We start from the raw sequence: 24,901 nt of genomic DNA on the forward strand, positions 1-24,901 counted from the left end.
CATGGACTCCCCTCAGTCCAATCACATGTGGGCAAACCTGCTTGTACTAACTCCCTGACTTGGTCTGACTCTCTTATCAAGCAGGCAGAGCCAGTGTCTTAAGACAGAAAGATTAAGTACTCTGGCCTCAGATGATCCCTGCCCTGGGAAAATGCACATTTTCACTTCACCCTTGTGAAGCAGAGGCAATCAGGGCCCCAGGAAGGGCTCTTACTTGTTTTCTCGTCTTGGCACAACACACACACACACACACACACACACACACACACACACACACACACACAGGTGTCACCCTCATTTTCACCCTTGTACAAATTTCATGACAGAATTTTCCATCCAGAGCTCAGGCTTTGGAGTCTTATGGACCTGGGTCCAACCGCTAGCTAAACCCAAGCTGGGTGAGTCTGGGCAAACTATTTAACTTCTTAGAGCCTCAGTCTCCTCTTCTGTAAAATGGGGGCTGTGACAGCACCTACTTCCTAGAGCTGGTGAGAGGTAGGGCTGGAAAACAGAATAGTAAGGCTTACCTCGCCCAGTGCTGGCACAGGTGTTACCCAAGTATTCTTCCAGAACCTCCGCCACCCAAAAAATAACACGGGTTCCAGAATCTCTGGCCAGGAAGGATACCTCTTGCCTCGCACAGTGTGACCATGGTTACTTCCCTGGGGGGTGGAGGCTAAGAAATCTGAGACCACTTCGAAAAGAACAAAAAGCTTCTCTTCATTGCCATGAACAATAGATCTTGAAGACCTGCCTTCCTCCACCGCCTGCCCTGCTCAGACCCTCCTGGCATCAGGTGGGAGAAAGTAACAGAAAAAGGAATCTCGGTTGCTGTTGGCTGGAGGACATGAATGAACTACCCAGGTCCTGTCTCTCTCTCTCCCCCCGTGTCCCCAAGGAAACAGCCATCAGAACCTCAAGTACAGATGGAGCACTGTGATTTACAAAGCCTTGGTCTTCACGATCGCCCAGGCAGGTGGGTATCATCACTGGAGGCAGAGGAGTGCAGGGGTTGAGAGGGGCCGAGCTGCCAGGGTTCAAATCCCAGCTCTGCCTCTTCCTATCTGTGTGTTAGGACAGTCACTTAACCTGTCTGTGCCTCACTTCCCTCATATGAAGACCAGAGATGACAATAACAGTGAGAATAGTACCTTCCTCGGGGTGGGGGACATCAAAAGATTAAATGAGTTAATACGTTTCAAGCACTTAGCACAGGTCTGGCACGTGGTTGGCACTGAATAAAGAGGAGCAAGCTGGTCTGGTCACACCTCTGGGGATAAAGGTGGATAGTAACACCTGTGATGGCATGTATCGTCTACCAGGTGCCAGGGCCACACTGCATGATTCACTTACACGGGCTCATGTCATGCTTGCCAAGAGACACCACTGAGTCCTTCTCACAAATGGAAAACTTGAGGTCTGTAAGGGTTGACTGGCTTTCCCCACGATTGAATCAGAGCCAGTTAGTAATAGGGCTGGGAGTCAAGCACAGTTTGACTCTAAATACTCACCTGCCATCTTCTTCCTCCTGCCCATCCCCCTTCCTTGAGCCCCCAGATCAGCGAGAATATTCATTCTGTTCCAGTGCTGAGTGGGTACTTGGCACAGCCGTATCTATCTTAATCCTCAACTCAGGCTTTAGCCCCATTTTACACCAGGAAACGGAGGCAAGGAGAGGTTGGGTGTTGGCCCAAGATGGCAAAGCCAGTGTCCAAACCCCAGATGTCAGACTCCATTTTTGTATCCACCAGGCACATGCACACACACACACATACACACACACACACGCACGCGCACACACACATGCACGTGCACACACATACACAATTCCTTCAAGGTGCATCTCACAAGTCACCGTCCATCTTTTGACTTGAGGACCTTCTGAAGATACATTATATTAAAACTACATCTGGGGGCACCTGGGTGGCTCAACTGGTTAAGTATCCGCCTTCGCTCAGGTCATGATCTCGGGGTCCTGGGATCAAGCCCCGCACGTTGGGCTCCCTGCTCAGCGGGGAGTCTGCTTCTCCCTCTGTCCCTCCCCCTGCTCATTCTCTCTCAAATAAATAAAATCTTTAAAAAAAAATTACATCTGAAGCTGATTTAGTTTCTCTTCTTTTCAAAACTCCTCACTCTAGTAGGTGAAGCATGTAATTGCCTTAGGGGCCGACAGGGACACACAAGCCCTCTCGGCATCCAGATTTCCAGGGACTTACATGAGCTCTCAAAAGTATATGAAGCCAAGAGCAAAAATGTGGAACACAGGCCACAGTCCAGATTGTACTGGAGCTGCAGGGAGATTGTTAAATTGATGTCCCTCAGCAAATATGCCTGCCACCTTGGACAGTTCCTTCCACACTCACTGTGGACTTAGCACGTAGCTTTCCTTGGCCAATGGGAAGTTGATAAATATGACCTGAGCAGAGCGGAGGTCCCCGTCAGAGTGCCATGCGCTGAGATACGGAAAGGGTAGCTCCCTAAAAGAAAATTGGAGTGTTGGTACCAGGAAAAGGAGGAACACAGCTCTCCTCGTCCCCCCACAGAACTGTGAATCTTGTGCAGAATGATGTCTATGAACTGTGGGAAGCTAAACCCTGAGCGTCTGGGTTCTAAGGACATGGGTGGGGTTTTCCCAGGTGGAGAAAGCCCACCTGAGAGAGAGGCCAACCCAGAAGAAAGCAGAGCTAGACAATAGGAACTATTTTTGAGCCACTAGATACAGTCATGCCTCAGCTGTGTTGTGGCCTCTTCCAGTACATTCGCCAATAAATGTCCCTTTGTATCGCTTAAACTAGGCTGAGTGAGGGTTACGATCAATGTAATCCTGGTTGATACACAGACACGCTCATACTCAAAATCGATTCCCATTATTTGCAGATTCCGTATTTGTGAATTTGCCTACCCACGAACATGTATTTGTAACCCAAAAGCAATACTTGTAGCACGTTCACAGTCATTTGGCACATGCATACACACACACACACACACACACACACACACACAGAGGCACACGCACACACAGAACAGACAGGAAAACTGAGTTGCCCAACATGCATGTTACCCGCTAAAGTCCAACTGGCGACTCTGCCTTTAGCTCTCACACCGCACACAAGTCTCTTTTTCAAGGTCTTGTTTAATGCCACGTCGTTTGCATTTTTATTGGTGATTTCGCTGTTTAAAACGGCCCCTGAGCATAGCGCTGAGGTGCCATCTAGGTGTTCCTATGTGCCAGAGGCTGCGATGTGCATTATAGAGAAAATACATTTGTCGATAAGTTCATGTGCCATGAGTTATAGTGCTGTTGGCTGTGAGTTCAATGTTAATGAATCAACAGGACTATATACTTTTACAGACTGAATGTTCATGTCCTCTCAACATTCACGTGTTGAGACTCTACCCCCACCACGGGATGGTATTAGCAGGTGGGGCCGTGGGAGGTGATTGGGGTTAACTGAAGTCATGAGAGTTGACCTTCATGATGGGATTGGTGCCCTTCCAAGAGTCAGGAGAGAGTTGTCTCGTCCCTCAGCCCTCTGCCACGTAAAGACACAACGAGAAATCAGCAGTCCGCAGGCCAGAAGAGGATCCCTCACCAGGACCCGACGCTACTGGCACCCTGACCTCAGGCTTCCAGCCTCCAGAACTGTGAAAAAGAAATTTCTGTTGCTTATAAACTACCCAGCCTAAGGTCGTTTGTTTCCGTAGCCTGAACAGACTAAGACATGTGTTGAATAAGATGTCTTTAAGCAGAAACACACATAAAACAAAGGATATGTATGGATCGGTGGATGAAGTGTGATGAGAGGCTTGCAGGGACCTAATCCCGTTGTTTCCCTCAGGAGCAATGATTCAGTATTTGCTAATTCGGTGATCATGGTGACTTTGCAGAATGGAACTACTCCAAATAATGAGAATCAATTCCCCCCCCCTTCCATATATATGTGTGTGTATATAAAGCAGTATATTACATGCATAATGTGCAGTGATATGTTATGTATATGCAGATGTTTATATATATAATATACTAGTCAGCAAGTGCTCCTACCTTTCCACTTTCCCCCATACAATGGGGACTATTAAGTGGGGCAAACGCTTAGTAGTATGGTCTGTTTTCTGTTTTATTTTTTCAGAGTGTGGTTGAGGCAAGGGGTAGATAATGAGATAATTGATGTAAAGAGGCAATTTGGGAGGAAAAGTGCCAAGGACCTACAAAGTACTGTCATTAGGGCTTGTTTCCTGGCCAACTTCTCCCCCGAGATGCCCAAGGTGCATTTCAAACCCCGTTCCTCCAGCCGTGCACCTTTCTGGAGCAGAACGAGGTGAGCTGGAAGGATGGAAATCAGCCAGGAGTGAACACATTGGTTTGGGGATTCGCCAGGGACGGAAAACTTACAGGAATTGTCTAGCACACGGTTTTTCTGGAGTCTGATCGGATAATGAAGCAGGGTTGGGAGCAAATGGGTTTCTAAGTGTCTTTGCCATCTCTAGTGCCCACGGCGTGTGCTCTGAGGGGAAAGGTTGGCAGCGAGCTGGGGGCAGCTCAGTGGTTCCTCTCACACCAGGCTGCAGCTCAGTTTCTGCCATTAACCGGGTCACTGCTGAGGGCTGATCTGAGGGAGTACGAAAGTCCTCATCTTTCAAAGCGGAGGACAAGTGAAGAGTGAGTCCCCTTGGCCCTGAGTCTTAGCTCTTTTTGAGAAAAGAAACTTGAGGAAAGAAAGGACAGCAGGAAGGTCATTTCTCTCTGAAAGATGAGTGGAGGCTTGGCAGTTATCTGTGAGTTTTTGGTCTGGTTTTGAACGGCCAAGCTGCCGTATGAAAATCAAGAAAGGAAACAATAGTGTCCCTCACAAGCCTTCATGGGACCTGGGGACACAGAAGACTTGAGTGGAAAACCAAGCTCCTGTAAAAGCAAGTTCTTCTGGCAGAGCTGAAACCAGGGTCTGAATCTAGAGGCACGAGGAGGAGGAAGTGACACTCAGCCCCTCCAACAGTCACTTTCACCTGCTGCTTCTGGAGACATCCTCCAGACCTCTCCTCAATAATCACCCTTCCTAGGAAGCCAACCTGTGTTTGGTGTAGGGACCCATGAAACAGGAAGTGGCTAAATCCAGACTTCACTGTTGCCATCCTGGCTCGGTCCCTTGCTAGCCTGGGACCTTGGGCACGTTCCCTGGCCTCTCTGTACCTCACTTCCCTCATCTGGAAAATGGGGGTTACAGATTTTCCTTCTTCTCAGGGCTGATGGGTGAAATGAGGCATGCAGCGTTCCCAGCACGGTGCCGGCCCTTACCAAATGCTCAGTAACTGGGAGTTCTCACATTAAAAAAAATAAAAAAGATAATTCTAGCATGAAATCCTGGTTGCTGGTCACAGCCTGTAAGGTTTGAACTTAATACCCTTCTCCTCTCTGTTTCCTCATGTCCGCCTATCCTCTCCCAGGTACAGTAATCTCCAAACTGAAGAACTCTGGTGCTTTTTAGAATTCTCAGGTGCTGAGCCTGAGCCTGAGGGACTGGGGGTGGGGCAGTAAAAAGTGCTAATTCCAGCATACTGGAATTAAAATAAAATAGAATATGCAAAATACATAAAACTAAAAACAAACAAAAATGCTAATTCCAGGATCCCAACCAAACCACCTGAAGAAAAAACTCTTGGTGAGTATCCCCATCATACTTTTTGGACGTCTTCCTGGCGATTATAATGTGCGGCCAGGATGGAGACCCACCAGCCTATTAGAACCACGGGCCCTGCTCCACACCCTCTTCGGGTCCCTGTCCCTCCTGTCCGAGCATCTTACACTTGGTCGTGCATCAGTCCCCCAGAGCACTCGTGAAAACAGACCGATGCTCCCTTGTCAGCCCCAGAGTTTCTGTCTCAGGAGATCTGGGACAGAGCCCGAGAGTTTGCATTTCTAGGAAGCTCCAGGTGACGTTGATGGTCTGGGGACCACACTCTGAAAGCCACCGCTTTATGCCAACGCTAGAAAAAGGGGATCCACAAGACCAAGCTTCCTGGATCCCAGCCTCCCTTCTGCAGGTAACACTCTCTTGTCCTGAGTTAGAGCAAATAACTCTGGGGTGTCCTGGTCAATGTCATCAAAAATCTGGGAAGGCCAGGGGGAGGCTGATGGCTTTGGGGCCTTTCCTTCTCTTGTTTCTCTCCTTTTATAAACAATCCACCACTTAAGAGACTGTCCCTGAACGTTTGCTGCTTGTTCTTCCGCACGCGGTCCAAACCCTTCGCCTGCAATGCAGGTCTTCTTAAATATTGAATAAGTCTTCTTCCACCAGCTGCCGTGGCCAAGGCTGAGGGAATGTGGATATTGACTAAGTCTTAATGTGATTAATCAGGTTAAAAAGATCAAGCTGCTGAGCTGGTTTTATAAAAGACCTTCACTTTTTCCCCACCACCAAAATCTCTGGTGTCTCAACACCCTCCCTGTCCATCCCCCACCCCTTCCCGGCCCTGGGGATTTTTTTTTCCTGCTGCTTTTTCCTGTTCAATGAACCATTAGGTGAGTTAGAGCAGCCTGGGGAGTGGGGTCAGGGCTTGAACGAGAGCACGAAGCATTAGAGGGGCATAGTTCCCTTTCATTTATCCGACAAATACTTACTGACCACCTACTGGGTGCTGGATGCTGTGGGATACAGCGCACTGAGCGGACAGTGGTAAATAAAAGACTTGAATGTTCCTGTTCTGTGGGAGATGGCATTCTAGTGAGGACACAGACCATGAACAAAATAAATAATATAGTAAGATCGTGTGTCACATGGTGCTAAGAGCTAGGGAGAAATAAGCAGACAAGGAGGATGCAGGATTCTGGCACAGGGGTGCAATTTTAAATAAGAGGATCCGGAAAAGGCCCCTCTGGGAAGCTGATGTTTGAGGAAAGGCCTACAGAAGGTGAGGCAGGGGACCGAGGGTGGAAAGGATTAGGGGGACCCCTTCTGGAATGTTGAGCTCTGAGATTTCATCGTCATCACCGTGATCATCACCATGAAGATGGTCATAACTCAGGATTACGGAGCCCCTCTCACATGCCACGCCTGTTCCCAGCAAAGACGATACATATTGACTTGTTAAATCCCCAAGAAAAATCCAGTGAGGTCGATGTTATCGCTAGCCCCATTTTCCAGAGGAGGAAACCGAGGTACAGGGAGATTTAGTAACTTGCTTGGAGTCACCCAGCAGCAGAGCTGGGATTTCAACCCAGGAGGACTGGCAACTATCCCTGTCTCCCTCTCCAGATTTCCAGGGAGGAGCCCCACACCCTGAGTCACCACAGAAGGCGGCTGGTGCTGTAAAGAGGGCGGGGCACAGGGGCCGGGCCAATACACGAAGCTCGTTGGGCGTCAGTTCAAGAGTATTTGTCAGATCGCTCGGCGCCCTCCCCTGGATGCGAATCCTGCGCTGTAGCTGAGGAGCCTTCACAAAACAGATCAGATCGGGTCATCTGCTATTAAAACAGAATTTCTCTCAGAACTGCTCTCGGAATAAACACAAGTTGCCACACCACAGCCCTGCAGTTGCCACCAACCTCGTCTCTCACTGGGCTCCCCCCAACCTTGTGCTCGCATCACGCTGGCTTTCTTTCAGAGCCTTGAATGCCACCTCAGGGCCTTCCCATGTGCTGTTTTCACTGCCATAACTGTTCCTTTCTCTTTGTTTTACTCAGTTAACTCCTATTCATCCTTCCACTCTCAGGTCCAATGTCACTTCCTTAGAGAAGCCCTCCCAGATTGCCTTGCAATGGTCTCTCACAGACCTCTCCGGAACCTTTGTCTCAGGTTTTAATTACCTACACATAACCATGTATATAATATCCACATGCTTGATTTACGTCTACATCCTCGAGAGAAAGGACCAAATTGAAATTATTTTCTACTATATTCCAGCCCTGAATGCAGTGCCTGGCAAATGCTACAGATGACCAAATAGAAAGCAAGGATCCTCCCAACCAAATATTCCTCAGAAAGCAGAAATTCACCTTCTGTGCAAGATGTTTTTCATACTGTCCAGCACCTCTCACTCTCTCTCCCAATTTACTTTATTTTGCAAAACAAAATAGTTCAAGTAAATTCTTTCTCAACTTTTCAACCACCAGGCAACTCCAAATGGTGTCTCTTTCTTTTCCTGTTCTTCAACAAAAGGTATCCGCAGTAGATGAGTTTTGTTAAAGTGATAAAACTTTCCTTACTTTTCTGGCTCACTAGTTATTTTCTAAATATGTATCAGCAGCAGAGAAAATCAATTAATTGATTATTTTATGTAATATGCGATCTTAAGTATGTGTGTGTCATACGATTAATGAAGCAAGAATTATAAGTGAACATTCGGTCATTTCATCTACATCCCTAGTAGGTTTTCCTTTTCTTGCTTCGAGTTCCCTGTAGGTTATTACTGACGTCTGGCAAAACGTCTTGTGCGGGGCACTAAGTGCTGGAGGTACTGGCGGCTCTAGCTGCTGGCGCCCATCGGGAAGGATCCTGAGGCACCGAATTCACCGTCTGTTTTTCTCCCGCCTCTGTGACTGTCATTCTGTCACCTTTTGTCAGATTAATGCTTTGTCACTGGTGGACCTGCTCTGCTTTGCAGCTCCGTGATTCGGCCATTGTCATCCCCGGGGACTGAAACTTTCGCCGGGAAATCGGTTTACCTCCAAGGGGCTTACTTCCTTCATCTGTAAATGGAATTCGCAATTCCAACCCTCCTTTTCAGGAGGTTATGGTGAAAAAGCATTGACTCTAGAAGTGACTTTTTTAAAAAAAGTTCGATGTGATCATAAGCAGCTGAGATTTATGCCATCGACATCCCACATCCTGGGCGCTGTTCTGGGTGCTTCCTGGATGTACTACTTCACAGAGTCCTCACGGTGCCCCCGTGAGGGAGGCGCCATCATTATTCCCATCTCACAGGCGAATAAACTGAGGCCAGAGAGGCCAAATAACTTGCTCAAGGTCACAGGCTGGCAAGTGGCACAGCTCGAATTGCAAGGAGCTCTGGGGGCAGCACCTCTAATTGCTGAGCTACTGCTCCCTACCAATTCGTGTCTTCCTGTCCTTCATCGGAATAACACTCGGGCTTAAGATCCCAGATCCACACCAGGAGGATCTGAAGACTACAGAGTCCATTTCTGCAGAACTTCGTATTAAAGAAAGAAATTCTAAGCTGCTTGATCATCGCAACAACTCTGAACAATAAGTGGTAAGTGATTATCTCATTTTACAGAGCAGAAGAACGAGTCCCTGGGAGGTTCATTTCCTCGCTATGAAAATTCTGTCTTTGACTTTGGTGTCCAAAGGATCTGGCTTTGAGTCCCTGAATCTACCCTTGACCGGTAGTGTGAATTTGGGGAAATGAGACCTCTCTGTCCTCTATAGCCTCAGAGTTCTGGTCTGCAAAATGGGCACGAGAATAATCCATCCTTCACAAGCCCTGTGAGGGTTAGAGGAGATCATTTATGTAAGTGCAAAGCCCATGCTCTGTGACTTGGTGGTGGACAAGATCCCATTCATGAAAGTGCAGCTCTGGGACACAACCACTGTGTGGTACAGCCGGGATTCGAACCCAGCTGGATACTCTCAGCTCACGGGTCTTTTTAGCAAGAGGATGATGAAATGCTATAAGCAGGTGGGGAGTCCCCCCACCCGACCCCGCCCCAGGGCATCAGAGACCACCCTGCAGTAAAGACCCGAGGCCACCCTACAGTCTGTATCAACCCAAAATCTCAGCCCTGTGGTGCTCCATGGGGATGAAGGCTCCCATCCTACACCCGCTGCCATGACAACCAGAGGGAGAATTTTCCAGAGCTGGTGTCTGTTCAGTCCCAGGGCCTTGGGGGTCCTTTGGGGACTTCTCTGGCCACTTGAAGACTCCCACTACCAGCTTCTATGGTGTTCTACCCTCTGAGCGTTCAGGACCAACAAGAGCCTTTCTGCTCCCACCAGTCCATTTCCAGAGGCCACATCAGTGTTAGAGTAGAGACCCCGGTCCTGGGGACCACGCAGAGGTGGCTCATGTGGCTGACTCTGGATGGGACCAGGGGCTCTCCACATAGATGGGGAAATAACTACTCAACAGGGGGCCACTGTCTCGGCCTCAGCCAGGAAACTGCTCCCCCACCCCCACACATATGGGGTAGATCCAGGAGAACTTGGAGGGGATGTAAACATCTGCCCAACCCCCCTTGCAGGGTGCCAACTAAAGAAAGTTTTATCACACAAAGCGATGACATGCAGCCTCTCACTTCACTTTCAACATCCTTATCTAATGAATACTACCATTCTCCCCATTTTACAGAAGAAGACACTGAGGCTCAGAGGGGCAAAGTCACTTTGCCAAAGGTCACACAGCTAGTGGGTATCAGAGCCTGATTCAAACCCACATCTGCCGGGATCCAGACCCCACCGACGTGACCACTGCCTCCCTCTCCTTACCCATGGGGCACCACGAGTGGGTGCTCAGTGTTTATTGAGCAAATAATCAAAAGTTAACAGTGAAGCATCCCCCCGGACCTCCCCGATGACTATTAAATCTCTATTACAATCAGTCTCTCTGTCCTGAATCCTGGCTGGTTAGTGCAGGAAAGTCCCGGATATGTTCCAGATTAACCGGAAGAAAGCTAAAGAAGCTAAGAGAATGGGTAAAATGTGGGCATATTTATTATGCCTGGGAGTGTAGCAACAATCAGAAGCAAAGGATTAGATGCGTGTTTTGCAATCTGGAAGGATCTTAAAAACACGGTGCTACGTGAAAAGCAGTGAGCAACAAGGAGATTTATAGAACCATACTATTTATGTAAGTTGAAAGTCCATATTTTGAAGGGGCGTATACAAACAAAAGAGATGGCCACTAAATGGGATAGAAGGGCTGCCTGTGAGGGGACGGGAATGTCCTATGAGAATAAAGAGAATAAATAACGAAACACTGAGAAAGAAACCTTTAGGGATCAACGGTGGTCTGGTCCTAGGAAATGAGAAAAAGAACTCCATTGTCCATGCCCGGACCTGAACAAAAATTCCACGCCCATCTACAGAGCAGATGAGTTCTGGATGCAAACCTGGGAGGCTCCAGACGCGGCCAGCTCTCCTCACACTGTAATCGGAAGCAAAGCCCCCTCCCCGCATGGGAGCACTATTTATTTCTCGCTGGGGGCTGCACTCCAAAGAGGCACGCACTCTTCAGAAGAAGACACGCGTCCAGACCCCTCTGCCGATAAGACAGAATATGTAGGCCTGTCCCAGTCAGATAAGCCCTCCCGAGGGGGGAGAGAAAAACAATAGAAATAAACAAATCTAAGAAACGGCAGCCGGTCTCTGTGAGAGGCACAGGACGTGTGTGATGGGTCCGCACCTTGCATGTCCCCCCTAGGGTGGGTCGTCTTGCTTTGGGCTTCTGGGACTGGGACAGGCCCATGCTGATGATCCCTCCGGCTGGGGCTAGCCAGCTCTGGGGAACAACACAGAGGTCTCTAAGGATCAGAGGGAAGGCTGCAGACGCCAGGAACTCGTGTCTTCCCTCCTGCCTAGCAGCCCTTCCCACGAGCCCCCCATCTGCAGACCTTTGGGAGAAATACTTGGCCATGTCCCTGCCTGACATGGCAGCAGCAGGAGCCCCTTCCAGTATGTTGCTTAGCACTGGCAGATTAATCCAGCCCCTGCTCATGAGAGAAAAAAACCCTGAGCTGCTGCCTTTTCCTCTGGGGAGAGAGGGATGGTGCATTTTAGGAAGCATGGAAGGAGCATTTGCAATCTCCGTGAGAGCTCCACCCCCGACCTGACACACACTGTTGCTCTTGCTTCTTAAGCCACTGGCCCCTGGTTGCAGCCAAGGCGCCGCTTGTAGCCAAGGCCCTGCTTGTGATCCCCAGCATCACAAGTGCAGCACCAATGCCAAGAACAGGCCCTGGTTCCTCCTGCACCCCCACATCCAATCCCTCCATAAGACCTGTCGGTGATCCCGCAAAATATACCCACATCTGACCACCTTCTTCCCTGCTGCCATCTGGTCCACGGCCCCATCACTGGTCTCCTACTCGCTGGTCTCCCGGCTTCCACCCCTGCCTCCTACCATCCTTTCTCCACTAACAAACCAAAGTGATCATGACCAAGATTGTGAATGAGATCACGTCACATTCCTGATGAGAACCCTCCCCCAAAATAAAGTCAAATCCAGACTCCTTGCCTGCACTGGAGTCCTGCATGAGCCGGCCCCCGACCCCCAGCCCCGGGCCCACCTCGCCCCCGCTTCACTTTCCCCTCCCGCCACTTCCACTGGGCTTCTTGCTGTTCTTTCAAGACACCATAGTTGTCTCTGCCTCTGCACTTCTGTTCCCTCAGCCTGGATTGTTCTGGATCTTTCTAGAAACTCAGTTTCAATCCAAACATTGCCATCTCTAAAAGTTTTCCCCTGGCCACCCTTTTTGTAACGAAATTAGCTCTCTGCCCTCTACCTATCACTTGTCTTCCTCTGTCATGTCCTATCGTTTCCTGAAATCACCTTGTTGCCGTGTTTACTTGTTTATTGACTTTGTCCCCCACTAGACTGTCAGCTCTAGGAGGGGAGAGAACTCTGTCTCATTCACTGCTGAATCCCCAGTCCCTGGCATATGGTAGTGAACAATAAATATTTGGGAATGAATTGGTCAAAAGCAGCGGTTCTCAAAGCGGGGTACCTGGAGCAGCAGCAACCATCATCGGGAACGATGTGTTAGACACACACAAATTCCTGGGCCCCATCCTAGTCCCACCAGAAGCAGAAACTCTGCTTTAACCATCTTTCAGGGGATTCTGACACAGGCTCAAGTGTGAGAACGTCTGGCATAGAACCATCTACAATCTCTCACTGGGTCCCCTCTTGTGACAAATGAGCAAATGATTTGCTGGGTGGTCAGTCTGTCCGGGGGGAAGGGGCAGGGAGGGAGGAGGGAGTCAGCCCCCTGCCCTTGATTGACCACTGGCCTCTGCAGACCCAGGCAGGCTTTATCCCCTAGAGTCATGCAGAGAACGCCAAGGCGGGGGAAGGCTCCAGAGACCACTGCGTACCTCCCCCTGAGTAGAAGAGCAGGTAACTCCCCCGGAAAGCCATGTCTCTGGTCTTTGGAAAGCTCTTCAAAATTCCAAGCATTTGACACAGAACTAAGATGTCCAATTCGTCCTGGTTTGCCCGAGCCTTTTCCAGTTTGCACACACAGAGAGCCCAGCATGCCAAGAGTCCTCTCTGTCCCAGGCAAACTGGGATGGCTGGTCACCCTACTTGGGGTCTCAGGGGCTCACAAATGTTTTCCCTTCACAAGCCACTTGGTATGTCTGCACAGATGGGAGAAAGATGGGATGGGGCAGGGCAGGAGTAAGGAGAGGAAGATAGCAAGAGAGTGGGGAGAAGAAAGGAGGGACAGAGACATAGGAGAGATGGGACAGGGGACTTTAGAAGGGTGGGAGAGATGGGCAAGGGGACAGCGGCAGTGAAAAGGGGAGAGAGACCCAAAGAGAGAGACTTGGGGGACACAACAGCACTAGAGTGACAAAGGAAAAAGCTGACAGGTAGAGGGGGGCAGGGACAAGGGGCAGGCTGAGGGCCAGAATGGACCACACAGATGCTTTTCTGGCAGCATCTCGTGTGGAAGGCCTCCGGATAAACTTCAAGAAATCCTTTCTCCTCAGCAGCCCCGGAACGCCGCCCCGCCACCAGCGGCTGGCACCGGAACCCGCTTACATAATCTGTTCTCTGCTGAGAGCTGTTTCCATTCACAAGTCGCTGCTTGTCATTGTGTAGGTGCATTAAAGAGGAAAAAAAGGAAAGAAAGGAAGAAAAAAAGAAAGAAAAAGGCAACTGAATGAACTCACTCAGATTATATTGAGAGATGAGGAGATTTTCCCCCTTGGCTCTCTAAATAAACCCTTCACAAACCACACATCATTATGATGCTGTCAGATGGTTTTCCTCTTGTTGATTAATTGCAGAAGGGTGGGCAAAAACCCCAGCTTCCTGGGGCACGCTGTCTTGCTCACTAACTGGATTACTAAGCCAGAGTCTGACACGGCTCCATTACGATGAGATTTAAGCGTGCGTTATGTCATTAAAACTAATGACAGCAAGACAATTACTTCGAGGAAACCACGGTGACATTGCATTCGGCAGCCCTGTGCCTTGGTGCAGCCACAGTCCACACTTCCCTGGCCCAAACTGGAAAGCAAGTTGGGCTAAGAACCGGCTGTGTTCTCTCAAACCCCGAAGGCCCAGCCAGGCTAGAGAGCTGGCTGATCCCCACTGCCTCGCCCCTGAGCCATAACCTAAGTCCCTAGATCCTGCCTGAGAGAGAAGCCCCCTCCCCTACACCCCAGAGGTGCTCAGAAGTTAGCAGGGAATGGGGGCAACACTGCTAGATGAAGCTTGTGCTCCTGTGGGAAACAAGGATTCGGGGGCAGAAAGTAAATGGTGGGCGCTGGGGAGGCAACAGACCTGAATCTTACCCTGCTCAGCCCCTTGGGAAATGGAGAGCAGTGGGGGAGAGAACCTCCAGAGAAAGTCTGAGGTTTGCAACACACCTAGAGCTGTTATAACTAATGCCTGTAAAAGCGTTCTGCATTTCAAAAACAGTCCTTTATCTATAGCAGTGGAGGTTTGTGAAAACACAGGTCTCAAGGCCCTGCACTCAATGTCTGATGGAGTGGGTCTAAGGCACACCCCGAGAATCTGTCTTGGATTCTCTTAGACATCGGGAACTTTCTAGCCCCAGCAGAAGGTGAATCCAGCAACATGTGCCTTTCCTGCCTTTCGTCCCTTCTTTTACCTGCAAGCTCAGTGCGTGCATATGCCACTCCCCCCTCCAAAAAAGCTCTTCCCTCACTTTTTGGAAGGGATTTTCCAACCTCTCCTCAGTAAAGTGTAAATGACTAATAAGGCCGGATGTGCTATCCCATCCCAAGCATCTGCTCTCTGTCCAAGAGCAAGGCCTTAAGACAAAAAAAACGAAGCTTTAATAATAGATTTTCAGATGTCATTGAGCTGAGTGAAAGCACCCCAAAAGGGTGACCAAGGAAGCCCTCTCTCTGTACGACCCCTCAAAGCTTATATGCTGTAGGCAGCCACTTACTTAACCCAAGTCCCCAAAGAGATGGTGTCTTTGTCACCATTTTATTCCCAATACCCACCATGGTGCCAGGCATACCGTAAGTACTCAACAAATGTACGGTACGTGAGTAAGTATCAAAGATGCTCTGGCAGCAGAGAGATAGGCCTAGCCTTGGCGTGACAGACCCGAGATGGAAGCCAAGTCCTTCTAACTCGGCACCAATGACTCATCATAACCAACAAGCACTAAGTGCCTACTGTATGCAGACCTCGGGCTGGACCATAGGTCAAAGGCACCTCCTCAACTTGACCTGTCCACTAATCAACCAACTGAGGTTTCATTCATTTCTTCATGCATGTGTGCATGCAGGTTACGGTTAAACAACTGTCGCGTGCTAACCTTGACTTTAAAAATGGAGATGCACAGCCTTGGCCCTTAACGACCTTGCCTGTGGCACCTCCGGAGCCCTAGACAGTAGCTTCACGGCAGGGAAAGCTCGGGTCTCCTAGGAAGAACTCACGGGCTCTGAGCTGGTGAGTTGGAATGATTCAGCAAAAACCTCAGAAGAAGACAGAGGAGTCAGGAAGGCCTCTCCTCCAGTCCCCTTCCTCCAGGGCCTGACCACTGCACTCACCAGGGCCTGCTTCCTCGGGGCTTCACAGGCTTTAAGGAAAGGAGGCCATGAGGCCCATTTCACAGATGAAGAAACTGAGGTCCCAGGGACCACCAGCAACTGCACAAACACCACATAGGGAAGAAGTAGAACCAGAAGTCTTCTCTCTCCTAGGCCCCAAAGCTGCCCAACTGGCCCACAGGATTCACCTTCCTCTACCTCCCCCCGATCCCGTTTCAGTCCGGGGTGACTTCACTGTTACCATCACCAACGTCATCCCCACGGCTAACATATTTTCCTTACTTACTACCCCCAGGCTCAGTACTAAGTACTTTGAAAGCCTTACCTCAAAATTTTTTCAATTCCTTTAGTATCTTCACTTTACAAATTGATAATTGAGCCTCCAAGAAGTGAAGTGACCCAACCGGAAGGATCTAAACCCGGGATCTATTATCTTGCTGTACTATCTTAATATACTTAACTGAGGAAATTGAGGCTCAGAGAGGCTAAGGGTCTTGCCCAAAGTCACACAGCAAGGAAGTGCTGGAGTCAGAACTTGAACTCAGGTCTGGCTTCTTCCAGAGTCCCACACTGCAGCCCCTCAGATGGCTGGTTAAGGAGGCAGATGGGGGTGGGGAACAGGAGGAGAGGTGCCTAGTTCTGTGGTGCCTCCTGCATAGTCCCAGCACAAAGAGACCTCCATCCTGGGTAGCAGCTGAATAATGTAAGCTCATCAGCTCCAGCCTACCACTACTGGGTCCCGGATTTCTTTCTATCCCAGGTTATAGCCTCGGCACTTAACAGAAATCCACCACACTGTTCGCTTCTCATCGTCTTCACATCAAGTCCTGATTCATCTGCCTCTACGACCAGCTCCCCACTGGAAGGGGATAAAGAACAGAAGATAGGACCGAATGTCATGGTGGTTTTTAGTAGAAAGTCATAAACTCCCTATGACCCACGTGGAGGAGGGGGGTGTAAATAAAGAGTAAATACCACATCCTACAAAGACACGCCCGGAGCAGCCACCCCGACAAGAACTCACGCTCGGACAGGCGGCCAGGATGTACAGGAGCTGTAGGAAAGGGGAAGAGGCAGAGCCAGCTGGTGAGTCTTCCCAGGCCACCTTTCAGAATTGCAGAGCCTCTGGCTGCTGCGTCGCTCCCACCAGTGAGAAAGGAAGTGCCCACATTTATCTCCACAGCTATGCTTCCCAATCACCAGCACGGGCTAGAGAGACACCGCAGAATGTCTCCCTCCGTATCGAGCTGGGGTGGGGGGATGGCAAGTGGGGGCTGCCAGAGCCAGGAGGAAAGGGATGATGCCTTGGCTTCATGACAGCAGATGTGTATGTTGCTTGGCCATGATTTACTGTGTGGTCTTAGATAAACTGCTTTCCCTCTCTGGGCCCCTCCGAAGGGATCAGACTAGATCAGACGTTCTGAACTTGAGGTGCTCAGATGAGCATCAGGAAGGGTCCATGAGTCCCCAGGTGTTGTGTGTTTGTGTGAATATGCATCTTTTCAGAGTGGAGGTTCTCAAAGGGGTCCTTAGTGCCACCCCGGGATAAGTCTTTATAGAGCCTTCAAATGCTACAATATCTGTATGTCTATGTATCTGAGGCCACAAATAAAGCAGACCCCTCTCCAGCTGTGCACAAGATTCTAGGAACCTAGCAAAGTTCTCACAAGAGACCCCCAATCCTGACTCACCCCAAACAGACCTCCTCGGCACATGTGATGAATTCCCAAACACAGTAGACACCCTTCCTGGAAGCATGCCTGCACACACACTCCTATCACATAGTCACAGAACCTCAGAGCTGCAAGGGGACTGGGAGTCACCTAGACCATGTGCGTCATTGCACATACAGGGAAACTGAGGCCCAGAAAGGGAGGCAGAGCTGGGGCTGGACCCAGGTCTCCTGGTCCAAGCCCAAGCCTCTTTCCAGAAGCTTCTGTTTCCCTCTCCCTGGTGCACCACAATGCACCATTTCAGATGTGATGGGGGAGGAGGGAGGGCAGCCTTTTGGATCTTAGCCACCCCCAAGGAAGTAAGGCTGAGAAGCAGCAAGGAGATGTTTTCAAAGCACCCACATGTTAACAACCCAGTCCCCGCTACTCAGCTGGGTTAGCATGCATGCTCTGCACGGCTGAACCAGTTGTTAAAACACTAAAATATTCCTGTACCAGATGGTGATGTTACCCTGAGGCCCCTGGGGCTCCCCTGATACTCTCCTAGTTCCCCCCAACCTCCCCACAATCCAGCAATTAAAGGGTTAACACTTAGCACAACAAGGAACTCCTAAGAGCCCCCACTCCAGGGCCCCAGCCATTGTCCAGTTTGACCAGTGAATGCCAAAGTTCAGTATTTTAAATTTTACCCATGGCCAGATCTCCTGGCTCCTTATCTGAACCAAATTTCTTCACATCAATCATTCCTACTTGAAGCTTCCCAGGGAGGAAACTAAGGCAACTTCCTCCTCAAGGTCACCCAGTGAGAAAAGCGTGGGATTTTGAGGACTCGTCTTTGACACTAACCACCAAGCAGCCCACCCCCTCTGCCTCACATGCTCTCCCTGAGCAGACACATGCCCCAGGGATTTCAGCGTCCCCACTTGGCTCTGGGACTGGAGAAAATGACTGAGTGGGCCCTGCTTACATTTCAGGCTTGCCAGTCTCTGGGGCTGATGTTTTATTCCTCCCACCTCCAAGAATAAGAACCTGCAGAGAAATCCTTGGGGGTGCAGAAGACTGAAGTGGCCCCTGAGATAATAGTGAAGATGCTAAAAATAAGGACATTCATTTCCAGAAAGGTAAATGTAATCAAGGCAGAATGCAAAGAGAAATCTCCTTTTGATGGGTCACAGATTAGCAGCAAAGGTGTTTTAAAATTAAATGTGAGTTTTTGGATTCAGTGACAAGAAACCTGACTTTGCACTCACTAACAGGTTGGTGTAGGCTTATCCCATCAGGATTTCAGATAAAGAAACTAGAGCGGGGTTTGGTCTGCCCTAGAACAGATCTGAAGCCAGAAACGGGTCCTTCCCCAGAATCGAAGCAAACCCTGTTCCCTTCTGTGCCTGCTCAGGATGGAGTCCCCCCAGGCTGGTGCCAGGATGCACCCCCCACACAATCACTTACAGGTTACACCACCTGTGAAAATAAAACATCGTCAGCTCAGCAGTCTGCTGGCTGCTCCCCTCTGGGCTCCTGACCACTCATTCCAAGCAAAATGTGGTCCTTCATGGCTCCCAGATCTCCCATCTCAGGAAGCTTAGAACAGCCAAGCTTGCAAAAATCATTACAATTGAATCACTCAGCTGTACCTGGAAGATGGTACCGTCTGAGCCCTGTCCTACGTAAGCCTCACCTGGTGTGCCTAGGTAACCCTCAGCAAGGGTTAACCTTTCAGCCTCAGATGACCCTCTCCCATACAGGGCCAAGATGCCCACCCACAGAGCAGAACATCCAGAGACCCTCCATGCAGGCTGGCCAGCCCATGAAGGGTTAATCCACTCAGGGAACTGCTGGCTACTTTCAACAGTTTCTGCTGCAAGGGAGAGGGTAAATTGGGCAGAAGCCACAATTTTGATCGCATTGCCTAAAACAGGAGCATATTTTACCCCCTCCCTGGGCACTGAGCCAAAATCTCCTTTAGCTTTGGGGTGCCGCTTAGGTGATCAAACACTGCGGAATGTGGGCAAATAAATGTGGTCATTCCTTGACACCCCTCCCCCCCACCTACTCTCTATCCCACCGGCTCATGTACGCACCTCATCCCAAATGGGATCCCAATACCCCTAGCCCATTTACACAATTGAGAAGAATAGCACTTACCTCCACACCAGAGGAATGCAGAGGGAATGGGTGAGCCAAATTCTTGCCAACTCCTCCCTTCCCTGCCGGGGTGGCAAGATACTAAGTCCCGATGACTTGGTTTGAAAGCTCAGTGGAGGTGCCTGAAAGAAAATTGTTCATTTGATTCCCCTACTCTTCCCAAAATAAAATCAAAGCACCAGCATGCACACACGCCCGCTCGTGAGCACGCACACACACACACACACGCGCGCACACACACACACACACACACACACACAGCAACTACCCCTAAATCATGCAGGACCAAGACGAAAAGAAATACCACTGCCAGAAGATGAGAAAACTCAGAGCAGTCAGTGGACAAGGCAAAGACAGTAGCTCCCTCAGACTGCCCTCCACATGGATGAAGGTTTTCGCTCCGCTCCGAGTCCTCTCCCCCCACCCCCTCTTGCTCTCTCTTTCTTTCTCTTTCTCTCTGTCGTCCGTCCGTGTAGGCAACTCCAGGCTGCCAGCAGTAGACGAATCAATTGCTTCCCCAGTGCCCGAGTCAGTGGCAGCTGCCACCGCTGCTGCAAAACCCCGTGCGAGCAAGGGAGGGGGCAGCAGCTTCCCGGCGCAGGGGAACCAAGCCGGCCTCCCACTCGTGATTTATGTGCGAGGTGCCTGGAGAAAGAGAGGTGGGAGGCCAGGAGGAGAGGTTGGGCGCACCAGAGATTCCCGCTGGTCGAAACGGCAATCAGGAGATTGGCGATCAGCACCGCGGACAGCGCTAACATGCGGCGGCGGAGGGATGGGCGGGAAGCGAACCTTCAGGCAGCGAAGTTAAGTTATTGGATGGTTCCAGCAGAGAAGGGGGAGTAGTGGGGGGGGGGGAACGGGACTTCTCGATATCACACAGTGAAGTCAGTGACAGCCTCCCTACCACACACTTGTTCTAATATTGTCGCTCACTCTCAGAGCTAGGAGCTGTAAGTTCACAGCCCCTTTCCCACACACGCCCCCAGAACTTCACTGCTCCTCTCTGCTGGGAAGAGTCTGACCCCAGTGTGGGAGTCTCCGAGTGGTTTTTACCCCCAAAACTCAGCCCAGCTGACTTGGCCTCACCTGCATTGCTTCAGATTTCTGACCTGTATCTTGAATGCCTCAGAATTCAGAGCAAGAAAGGCTTAATAAACGTAAATTTCTAAGGGGCTTAGTTGAAGAAGCATTTGACAGATTTCTGGGAACAAGTTCTGGCCCCCATACAGCCCTGGAAAAGTCATTTAATGTCTCCAAGTCCCAACTGTAAAATGAGGATATGACTATCCAATTTTCCTAAACATAAAAAGCAACAATAACAACATCAAAGTTGTGGGCTGCGAGGATACCATAACCTCCTACAATTCAAATGTTTTGACCAAGGGAGAAAGGAATTGATAGCCAGCCCAGGATGGTACGTGCCAAGCCTCACCTTTCAGCATGTGGTGTGAGAGGGATGAAGTTGGGAGATTATAGGAGGTTTAAATCAGACAACTGAGCCTTGGCCAAAGACCCATCCCCAAAAGATCTGAAATGAAATCACTGTATGAACAAGAAAATAAAGCCATGAAAAGGAGAAATATACAAAGAGAAATTGATTCCCACAGCTTCCAGTGTTGCAGATCTCAAGGGTCCTATTCTTGCTTACTATGGGAAAAGGAAAGGAAATTTCAAGCAGACCAAGATCTGTTTAGACCTGAAAAGTGAAGGAGAACTCTCTCTACTGGGGACCCTCCTCTAAAGTGTCCCACTCACATGGCCCAGGGCAAGCGACTACAATTGTCACTTAGTTCTCCCCTTGAAGAGCAGGACTCAATATGTCAGAGTCTTAGCAATCATTCAGAGCTTCACTTCATAGATGTTCACGACCACCCTGATCTCGATGATGGTGATGATGGCGATGATTATGGTGGTGGCAGTGGTGATGGCAGCTATCATTTACTGGGAACTGACTATGCACCAGCCATTCTACTACAAACCTTACATGTATCAGCTCCCTCAATCCTCACTGTGACCGTTTGAGGAGATGACAATTGGCAATGATGGCAATGACTACGGTGGTGGCAGTGGTGACAGCAGCTACCACACTGGGAACTGACTATGCACCAGCCATTCTCCTACAAACTTTACATGCATCAGCTCCTTCAATCTTTGCCATGACCCTTTGAGGAAACTATCATTACTCCCATTTTATAGATGAGGAAACTGAGCCTCAAGAAATTAAGTCCCTTGCACAAGGTTACACAGTAAGTGGCAGCCACAGAATTCAAACCCAGGGTTGTATGATTCTGAAGCCCACGCTTCAGAATGTCTCTCTCTGAGAGTCAAGTTCAAATATATTCTATAATTTTTTTTGGCAGGATCTCATTGAATCGTTTCTGGAAAGACCCTATGACACAAGTTCAATCCCCTCACTTCACACATGGAGAAAGTGAGGACCAGAGAGGGGCAGTGGGTTGCTCATAGCCAAAGAGCTAGGAAGCAGCAGAGTTGAGTCTGGAACTTAGGCCTTTCCGGTGCCAGGGCCTATGTTTCAGCCCCTAGGACAGTGTCTGGCACAGAGTAGGCCCTCAATAAACATCTGAAGAGTGATTCAATAAGACAGGGATTAAAGTCACACAGGATGCTGGTTGTAGAATCAGGACCCAATATTTCCCAGGTCTTTTGGCTCCTAGTCCCAAGGAACATCTACCCCACCTCACGGCTTCCAGGATTAGGCACATGTTCTGAAAGGATGTCTCTAATTCAGATCTCCCTTAGGAAATCAAAATAGCTACCACCTGCTAAATGCCTAGATACTTATTGTGCACTATGCCAGGCACTTGACACTAGCTCCAGTTTACACAAGTGCATGACGTGGGTGCTATTTATCATCCCATTTTCAGATGCGAAGACTGAGGTTCGAGCATGTGAACTGAAACCCCAAAGTTCACAGCTGGCAGAGGCAGGGATGCATTCCCAGGTCTGTCTGACTCCAAGGCCTGTGTTTTTGCCACCCTGTTAGTTTTCTTCTTCAAATTGGGCCCCCTAGAGGCCCCTGGTGGGGTGAAAAGGAGGCCTGAGTTGCCCCCCACACACATCCTGGTTTCAACCAGAGCAGCTGTGCTTTTAAATGTTTTGCATACTGGGCATCTGCCCAAGCCTTCATTGAAACAGGGTTTTGCAGCAAAATTTAAAAATGATAATATGGTTGAAACCAGAGTTCCTCACCTTCCCTGGTGACCATGCCATCTAGGAACTAGCCCCACCTTCTCTGGGGATTTTGCCCCACCCTCTGCACTGCCCTGGTCACCATCTCTAAACCCTGGGTCTGTCCTGGGAGCTCCTGGAGAGCTCTTGGTTCAAAGAACTGACTGCTGCTGTAAGCTCCAACAGCTCTGCAGGAGGGAGATACCTCGAAACCAGACACCTCAAGGCTCAGCCCAGCCAGGATCTGATCCTCGCAAGGATGGAGCAGTGCCGTGGGATTTCTCAGGCCCCAGGACTCAGCAAGCTGCCCCATCCTGTCCTTGCTCTGCTGAGGCCAGAGGCAGCCCACTAAGTCTCTCGGTCACCCCCAGGGAGGATGCGCAATGCTGGTGATGTTATAACTATAACCATAAAAGCCACCCACTATGTTCTGGGTGACTCATGTGCATGTTATTATTATTTCATTCTCACAACAATCCTATGTGTTCAGATGGTAATAGTTTTATTTCCATTTTACAAATGAGAACACTGAGACTCAAATGCCTAAGCAACTAGCCCGAGGCCATTTCCTTCATAAGTGGTGGAACTGGGATTTGAACCAAGGCCCTCTGAGTTAGTAACTATCATGCTATATGGCATCCCTAATTATAACTGTCTCTCCCATTTATTTTTGGTGTTCATTATTCACCCAGTGACATGCTTATCACTCCAATGCTATTCATGACTTTAATTTAGCACAGTGAAATTTTACCCATCTTAAAGATGAGGAAATGAGGCCCAGAGAGGTCAAGATAACACAGCTACAAAGAGGGGAAAGCTCAGGCTGTGAATCTAAAAGTAGTTTCAGGCCCCAGTGTGATGCGCTGTCTCCCGAGAGACGGGTACGGAGGTGGCACAGAAAGAATGCTCCCATTTCACTTGGCAAATGGGGCAGAATAATGGTCCCAAGATGTCTACATCCTAATCCTCAGAGATCGTCGATACGTTGCCTTATATAGCAAATAGGACTTTGCAGATATGATGAAGTTAAGGATCTTGAGATGGAGAGATTATCCTGGCTTGGCACAAGAATCCTCACAAGGGGGAAAGGGAGGAGGAGGGTAGGGGAGGAGATGATGTCGGAGTGCAGGATTGAGAGACAGAGGGATGAAAACCCTACAGTGCTGGCCCTAATGATGGAGGAAGGGGCCACAAGCCAAGGAATGAGGGCAGTCTCTCCAAGTTGGAAAAGCCAAGGAAACAGATCTTCCCTTAGAGCCCCTAAAAGGAGCATAGCCCTGCCAACACTTTGATGTTAGGACCTCTAGAGCTATAAGATAATAAATTCGTGTTGTGTTAAGCCACTCACTTTGTTGTTCTGTTTATAGCAGCCACAGGAAACCAATAGGGCACGTCTGCCAGGGGAACCCACAATGAGAACCCATAGCAAATCAGCCTTAGCAATCTCAACCGAGCTCCCTCTGGGCCAGAGGACCCAGTACTTCCATCGTATCACAGTGTTCTAAACCATACAGTGTGTGTGTGTGTGTGTGTGTGTACGTGTATGTGCACATGCATGCACACGTGCCCCTGCACACATGTGCACACAGATGGAGGCCCTACAACAGAAAGGACTCGAGCTCAAAGCTTTAGCGGGACCACCAGGCTCTGCGTCCGGGTGGCACTGCCAGGGCACGCTGTGCTTCCTCCACTCCCTCCTTCTCTTTGAGAGCCTCCGGGGAACGCTATCAACAGGAACACAAAAGGGAAGAAATGTCACAGGGCAGCTTTCCAAGAGCACAACTCATCACGGGGGATCAGTCAAAGACAAAACAAGTAAATGGAGCAGAGAGACAGGAGAGTAAAAAAAGAGAGAATGGCTGGAGACCGGCCTAAGTTCCCCAACAGATCCCTTCCCACCAAGGGGCGTCTGGATGGCTCAGTTGGTTAAGTGTCCGCCTTCTGCTCAGGTCATGATGTTGGGGTCCTGGGATCGAGCTCTGAATCAGGCTCCCTGCTGGAGCCTGCTTCTCCCTCTCCCTCTTCCCCACCTCACCCTCCCCACTTGAGCTCTGTTTCTCAAATAAATAAATAAAATCTTTTAAAAAAAAATCCCTTCCCACTGAGAAAGAGGCAAGTCTTGGGGAAGCCTGTTAGCCCCCTTAGGAGAAAATAGGGTAATTACAGAAAAGACGCTGCAGGACT

The 24,901-nt window shown here is 49.5% G+C and overlaps 1 protein-coding gene across 1 annotated transcript in view; it reads right to left on the bottom strand.

Moving 5' to 3' along the window:
* The window catches only part of RPH3A (rabphilin 3A), a 199,171-nt gene that overhangs the window by 80,475 nt on the left and 93,795 nt on the right, over positions 1-24,901 (bottom strand). The window contains exon 4 of the mRNA XM_087857336.1: positions 19,529-19,650. The gene's annotated coding sequence lies outside the window, so the exon portion shown is untranslated. The remainder of the gene's footprint in view (positions 1-19,528; positions 19,651-24,901) is intronic.

The sequence above is a fragment of the Ursus americanus genome, chromosome 30 (genome assembly GCF_024610735.1).
Source record: "Ursus americanus isolate L20-20 chromosome 30, mUrsAme1.1.p, whole genome shotgun sequence".
NCBI lineage: Eukaryota > Metazoa > Chordata > Mammalia > Carnivora > Ursidae > Ursus > Ursus americanus.